This window comes from Populus euphratica, unplaced genomic scaffold (genome assembly GCF_000495115.2).
Source record: "Populus euphratica unplaced genomic scaffold, PopEup_1.0 scaffold29.1, whole genome shotgun sequence".
NCBI classification, from domain to species: Eukaryota; Viridiplantae; Streptophyta; class Magnoliopsida; order Malpighiales; family Salicaceae; genus Populus; species Populus euphratica.
The window spans coordinates 47,228-55,212 of record NW_011499888.1 but is presented as its reverse complement, the minus strand read 5'-3'; the positions used below and the strand labels follow the sequence as shown (position 1 = coordinate 55,212).

The following is a 7,985-nucleotide window of genomic DNA, read 5'->3' as shown; positions in this document are numbered from 1 at the left end:
AATAAGTTGGAAAACACTTTCCAGTGTTTGGTTATGTCATTGAAAATGAGTTGGAGAATAACTTATTAATATTTTATTCTTCTCAAGTTTATTAAAATAATGAGAAACAACTTTTACAAATTAAAAGGTTGAATGAAAATAAAATTAAAAAAAATATATAATTTCATAAATTATCTCAAAAAAATAAATAATAATCAAAATAATAGAGATCAAATCTAAAAAAAATTAAAAGATGAAGAAATAAAAATAAAAATAATTAATATTTTATAAATTATTTCAAATAAAATAAATAACAATAAAAAATAATAAGGACCAAATTTGATAGATAAAAATTTTTCAATTAAAAAATAATAAGAAAAAAATAAATAAAAATTATAAAAATGAGAACCAAAGTTAATATAAAAATTAAATTTTAAGAGATGAAATTGAACAACAAATATCCAAAACAAAATACACACACATATATAACAATCAAAAGTTTGAGGATCATATTTGATAGAATCAGTAAGTAATATGATATTTTTAGATTTTCATTATTTTTGGAAAGTGTTTTCAGTCCAAAATAAAAGAAAAACACTTTCCTGAAAACCAAACTAAATTTTTTCTTAACTGGAAAATGTTTTTCATTAACCGATAAGTGTTTTTCATTGACTAACTTCTCTAATAGCAAATACAAAAAAATTTAAAAAATAATTTTTCAAAAAATCACTTTTAAAAAAATAATTATAAAGAGAAAATAAAAAAAAGAAAAAAATAATAACCGACCAAAATGTCAATTTATCAACACATGTTAATCCAGGATAAAGAACTTATCCTAATAAAGCTGTGAAGAAAGCCCTATATTCCACTTGGACGTGGCAGGCAACTTTTATTGAAAAACAACATTGACTCTTTCGGTGTATATAGTGCGATTTATGATATTATTAAAAAATATTTTTTAATTAAAAATATATTAAAATAATTTGATTTAAATTTTTTTAATTTTAATATTAGAAAGTCAAGTGCATCTTAAAAACATTAAAAAAAATTAATTTAATATTTGTAAGGTAAATATTCTTTAAAAAAACATTAAAAAGTAAAAGCTATTGAACTATTAAATTAAGTTTAAGAAATCAAGACCTCACTAAAAAGATATGAGTTATTTAGAAATGTGTTCCTTAAAATTTTAAAATTTTATTTTTGTTTAAAATTAATTTTTCTTAGATGTTTGTGGATCATTTTGATAAGTTAATGTTAAAAATAATTTTTAAAAAATATATTATTTTGATATATTTTCAAGCGAAAAATACTTTAAAAAATAAGTATTATTACACTCTCAAACACCATATAATGAATAGAGTAAGATAAAAAAAAATGTATTTCTTTTTAAATGCAAGGTTTCATTTGCAATCATGTATAAGCCAATAATCAAACATCCATTCACTTCGATTATAAAAAAAAATCAATACGATTTTACCAAAATAGGTTTGAACTCAAAACTGAAATCTTAGGATTAAAACCCTTCAGAAACTTATTATTGATGCAATAAATCCTAAATTATTGATTAAACAAGTTATACAAACATGTAAAAATGAAGATCAAATCAAAACGAAACCTACAATTAGTACTTAAGACAATGTTCTTTGGATGAACGTGAAGAACATTCAACAACAAAAACCCAGAAATACATCACCCAAGAAATGCCTATTTGAGGCTTTAACTTCTATTTTTATTTTTTTTACCTTAACAAACCATATTGGTAAAGTTAAAGATATTTAAATCAAAAGAATTAATAAATAACATCAAATTATCAAAAACATGCATGAGGTTTTACTTTTAAAAACCGCCAAACTAAAACAACAAGTATGTTCAACAAATTGAGGTTTAAAACTGATATTTTAACATTTCATGAGACTCGGTAAAAAAAAAACAAAGACAAAAACATGTATTACCCAACACAAAAAAAAAACCTCTACTATCATCTTTTGGCATATTTTAGAACATTTTATTTCATGGAAAAAATATCTAAACATTTTCTAAACATCCAAAAAACCATTAACAATAATTTCAAAATAGAATTAACCAAACAAAACAATATTTTCCTTAATCAACCCACATAAGTGTCGAAAAACATTACACCAAAAAATATTTAATAACATCATTAAACATACAAGAAAATAATAGAGATGTGCCTCATTGATATCACATGCTAGGTTAGATGAGGTTTTATACCTTTCAAACTTAAACTAATAGCCGCTACTCTTTTGCTCACTTTTAAAAAGAATTTTACCTCCAGTAATTTCAAACATTTCAATGCTAATGAGACTCTTGTGCTAGGCTTGTGAGCCTTCAGAACTAGGGTTGTTTTCAGTATTTCTCTTCTCTTTTCTCCTCCTACCTTTTTCTTTTTTCTATTTATTTTTAAGAAGTATTTATAAGTTTTTCTAGATTTTTTAGTGAATTCCATCCAAGACTGATCAACGCTTAATCATTTAATCAAAATGAAAGACTTCCAGACAAAAGTTAATAGTTAGAAGCTCTTATACTAGGCTGGTTTTGCAATGGTGGTTTCGCTAGACTTGGAAGGCAATGAGCCATTTTTCTGACATTTTGATCTTTAGATGGAGGTTTTAAAGCCCTTCATAAGAACCATCTGAGAAGCTTTCAAGCGTAAATACATGGAAAAAATAGATGTTTTTTTAAAAAAATAAGTGTCACAATCAAGATTGATTGGGTTAACTATTTTTAAGGTTTCTCTAAAGCAACTCCAATATAAACATTATTGAAAACCACCTAAATTTTGTAGAGGAGGTGCACGCCTTTTGAATCCAACCTTGCTCAATTTAAAGGTTTGTAGCTTTACATTCATTCATCTAAATATATCAACTTGATTAATCCAGAATCTGAAAATACAGGAAAAGCTAATTAGGGATAAGATGTTGGAGACTTTCGTGGAAGAATTGAGATATAAATATCTAACTTCATGGACATAAGGTTGTAAAGGGGGTGTTTTATTCACCCGAGATGATCGAAAATGCCATATTCATTTTGCTGAACATGCTCACTTGATCATTCAAAACTGTTAATAAAGGAGATGAACAGTAGGCGAACGACACATCGTTCATGTTAAACCTTAAAAATTAGGGTTTTTTAATATGGAATTTGTCTAATTTTAATTTGATCCTTACTCTTTCAATTATTTTTTAATTGTATTTGTAATTATCTTCTAACTTTTAATTGCATGTAATTGCATCCCTGCTAAATTCAAATATCAATCCCGAAGTTCAATGCTTTTTACAAACGAGTCCTTGGTTTTTAATTTGTTCAATTTCATCTTTAATTTACTAAAAAAAATTCAATTCCTTTTAACTTGACCCCTCATTTAACCAATTTCTACTTTCAAAATTGTGTGCCACTTACAGGTTGGTCCTTAGTTTTTAGAATCTGCAATTGAGTCCTTAATTTGCTTTTAAACTTTAATTTATTTACAATGAAACCTTTAATTTGACCAATTAAACCTTTTAAAAGTTTAATTTCAATCCTCAGACTTCAATTTCTTCTTATTAACACATAAATTGACTTCAAAAACTGATTTTCCTTGCAAATAAGTTCTTAATAAAATTAATTAAAACTTTTAAAATTCCCATCGAATCGTTAACCATTCAAATTTATATTTATTTACCCCCAATAAAAATATTTTCACCAATTGAGCCTTTAGTCAGTCAGAATTGGGTTTTTTTATTTTTGTCAATCTTATACATTTTAGTCCTCCAACTTTTTCACTTGTGTTGTTGATTCTCTACCACCAACTTGGACAATCTTCTAGGCATTCTTCTTGTATTCTTGGAATTTTTTATCCTTCTTTTTAAGGTCAAAAGGGGGTAACAATAATAGAAATCATAATTATAAAAACTAAAATATTGAAGAATACTTATTATAACTTTTAACTTTACATGGATCTTGATAAGACTATGTGAAACTAGCAAATTATGATTTAATTGTGAACAAATGTTATTTATTAGTTTTGAAATCATGGAAAAAATTCACACATAAATTAAACTTTTCACAGTTGGATCAATAGATCATGCAATTAGGCTTACCACTAGTTGATGGGCTTGGCTAGTAATTGTAATTTCACTTGTAAAGATAAGTCCCTTAAAAAAAATTAATATTAAATCAATAGATGCATAAAAAGAAAAAAATAAATAAATAGGAAGACGAAAAAAATGAAGTCTCAAGAATGTGTATTTATGTGTGTTGGCTTAAAAATTCTATAATGGTCTAACTTGGTTAGGTTTTTGGCTAGATTTTGCAAAACTTGGATTGTATGGCCTAGCGTGTGTGGTTAGAAAAAAAAAGTTTTAGCTTGGTTAGGTTTTTGGCTAGATTTTGCAAAACTTGGATTGTATGGCCTAGCGTGTGTGGTTAGAAAAAAAAAGTTTTAGCTTGGTTAGGTTTTTGGCTAGATTTTGCAAAACTTGGATTGTATGGCCTAGCGTGTGTGGTTAGAAAAAAAAAGTTTTAGCTTGGTTAGGTTTTTGGCTAGATTTTGCAAAACTTGGATTGTATGGCCTAGCATGTGTGGTTAGAAAAAAAATGTTTTAGCTTCCTAGCATGGTGATTGGGTGTATTTATACACCACTCCCTTGAATTTTTTTTATAGAGAAGGAGAGCATATCATTGGCGGAGAACTTGATGTTATACCCATCATTTTATATTTACCTTGTTCTAAGAACTTCACTTGCTTTCTTAATTATAGAAAATTTCCTTGACATACAAAAATGTTTTAGGTTTCTAATAGTGAATAGAATTTTATGATTTTTAAAAATTCATTTCTTTTTTACCTACTATTGCATTTTGAGTCATTTATTTTGATATTGTACATATGGTTATTAGAAAATATTATCAAATCATAAAATCTAATAATTTTATGATTCAAAATGTACTAAAAATCCCAATTGATTAAGATCCTAATAAAAATAAGTTGTTAAATCGATAAAATCATGTAGATTTTATGATTTCATAATTTTAGAAATATGTAATTTGTTTTATTTTAGGCTTTCAAGCTACCACTCCCCTTAAAAAAAATCCTTCCTTATCCAGTTATTTTTCTATATTTTAAACACGATTCAAATATAAGAGTTAAAGATTTGGTTGACTTTAGTGTTGTGAAAGTCTCTAATCTAATTCTACTTAGATAAAACCTTATACCATGGATCAATGATTTGATATACCCAAGAATTTTTGTCTACGTAGAATGAAATTTATCTTATATTCTGGATGGTTGTTAGAGAATAATATAAATCATATCTTAGAGCCTCACTTAATAGCTTAAACTTTTGGGTTGAGATGATTCTTTAACATGGTATCAGAGTATTGATGACCAAATGGTCTCGAGTTCGAATCTCATCATCATCATTTATTTGATAAAAAAAATTAAGCACAAGGTAATGTGGGCCTGTGCAAGTTTCAAACCCAAAGGGCTTTCACTTGAGGGGGAGTGTTAGAAAATAATATAAATTATATCTTGAAGCCTCACCTAACAGCTTAAACTTTTAGGTGAGATGGTTTTTTGACAATGGTTAAGCCTTGTTTTACATGAACACAGTATGAATCCATGGACATAACATCTTTGAATTTCATATTTACAATTAACAATAAAAATAGCTAGCTATGATACGTGTTAGAAAAATAATTAATTAATAGTATTATTACATGAGCAACATCTTCTGATTTTACAATTTGATCTTATGATATAATTTTAAGGACTCTCCAACAATTCTAGTTTTAAAAACGATTTTAACAACCTTGGTATTGAATCTTATTTTTGTTGTATTTCATTTCAATAATTTTATCAATGATGAGTTTATTATCGAATGTTATTGAAATACAAATTAATCATAAAAAAAAATAAAAAAAAAATTCAACTCACTACTCATTGTATCATGTTTTTTATTTTATTTTTAACAAATAAAAAAGCATTCTCAAGTTAAATATATATTTTTTTAACAGGTAAGGGCTATGAATTAATCCCATTGAAAAATCTTTTTGGCTCAGACGTTGATTAAGCGGAAATTCTATGTACTGAATAATTGAGTTTTTTTGTTTTCTAGCATTGTAAAAAAGATATACCATAAAATAAAATAAAATAAAAAAATAATACAATTTAGAGAATTATAGATGATATTTATTATTCGTGATTCACCATTTAAATTGCAAAATTGATAGACACAACATTTAATAAGAGAGGAGAGAAAACAAATAGGAAAGAAAGAAAAAGATTCTGAAAACACACCAAAACTCCGATGATAGCACCATTAGTACTATTAAAAAAAATCTTGATAAGATGAATATAACAACACCAAAAAAGATCACCAACGGTGAGTAGATTGGACAAGTGAGCTCCAACACCTTTGAACGGCTTGTATGGCCCACTCCAATCACCATTGGTAACTTTCCTTGGTGTTGTTATATTCTTGTCATCAAAATCACTCCAACAGTATTAATGGCATTATTATCGGAGTTTCAATATATCTTCAAGGTCTTTTTATTATTATTTTTCTCCATCATCCCTCTTTACAAATTAAAAGGAGGAGAGAGGAAAAAGAGAAAACAAAAAAAAGAAAGAAAATAACCATGGAAGCACATTGATACTATTAAAAAAATCCCAACGAGATGAATCTAATAATACGAAAAAATGTCACAACACGAGCAATCTAAAGGTGTCAGGTTCACTTGCATTTGGGCTGGTTGTGTGACCTATTCCGGTCACTATTAGTGACTTTTTTTGGTATTGTTGATTTATTTCATAGAAATCTTTCTAAAAATACCAATAATGTTATTATCAAGATTTTAATATGCATCCAAAATCTTTTTTTTTCTTTCCTCTCGCTCTCCATTTCCTTTTAATTGATGTGCCCAATAGTTTACTATTTGAAAAAGTCCAGATGATACTTACAACTTGCATGGTGTAGATGTCATTTATTATGCTTCAAATAGTATTATTTTTTTAAATATTTTTTACATTATATATATTTTTTTAACTATGCTGGAATCCAAAAAATACTCAGATAAATGCATCCCGTTAACAAACATAATATTCTGACTCCCAAGGAAGTGGATTCAGAGAACAGAACTTTCAGTAAAATTAGAATTGTATCTGTAAATATAGCAGCCTCGCCGTGAGAAAATTGAATCACCAGGGCAGAACAGACCAGAAGAAGAAGAGAACAAAAAAGATGAAGACAAAAGGACACCGAAGAGCTGACCTAAAAAGGGTAGGTGTACTTGTCAAATTCCTGTAACATCCTCGATGATTTCCCCATCACTCAGATGTCCAATAAAAGAAACAAGGACAGGTGCTTCCCCCATTTGGATACCAGAATCATCTTGCCAATCGGGGTTGGCCCACAAACGGCGCCGGTTGGTATGCTGAATTGAGCAGCCCTTGTACAACTGTGCCATACTGGACAGAATCTTCCTCTCTCTCTCTCTCTCTCTGGTTTTTTTATTTTCTTGTGAAAAGGTAAAAAGTCATTATTCGAATCTAAATGTCCGTTTAAAATTTTAATCAAATGGGGTATTTTAATGTATCTAAAAATTCATTAAAATATTATTTAGTTTGAAAAAATTATCATTTTAATACTTATTTAAAATTAAAAAAAAATATCAATTTAATTCTTATAAAATAAAGCCATCGAACTTCAATGCTCCATATTGTCTAAATTGACTATGATTGATATACAATATACACCTTTCTAGGTTGCCTTTTTTTAAATTAAACCATGTTTATTTAAAATATTTTAAAATAATAATTTTTTTATTATATTTTTTTAGTATTTTAAAATTATTTTAATATATTGATATTAAAAATAACTTTTTAAAAATAAAATTTTATTTTAATACATTTTTAAATAAAAACAATATTCAGCACAACAAACACATATTAATTGAATCATAAATGTCAAAGCACGGAGAATAAGCTCGCATGATGAATTCACACGCCT

At 26.9% G+C, this 7,985-nt stretch overlaps 1 long non-coding RNA gene across 1 annotated transcript in view; it reads right to left on the bottom strand.

Moving 5' to 3' along the window:
* The window catches only part of LOC105130622 (uncharacterized), an 18,869-nt gene extending 13,531 nt beyond the window's left edge, over nt 1–5,338 (bottom strand). Inside the window, exon 1 of the long non-coding RNA XR_843274.1 lies at nt 5,303–5,338. This is a non-coding gene — a long non-coding RNA (uncharacterized LOC105130622). The remainder of the gene's footprint in view (nt 1–5,302) is intronic.
* Between the last annotated feature and the right edge of the window lie 2,647 nt (nt 5,339–7,985).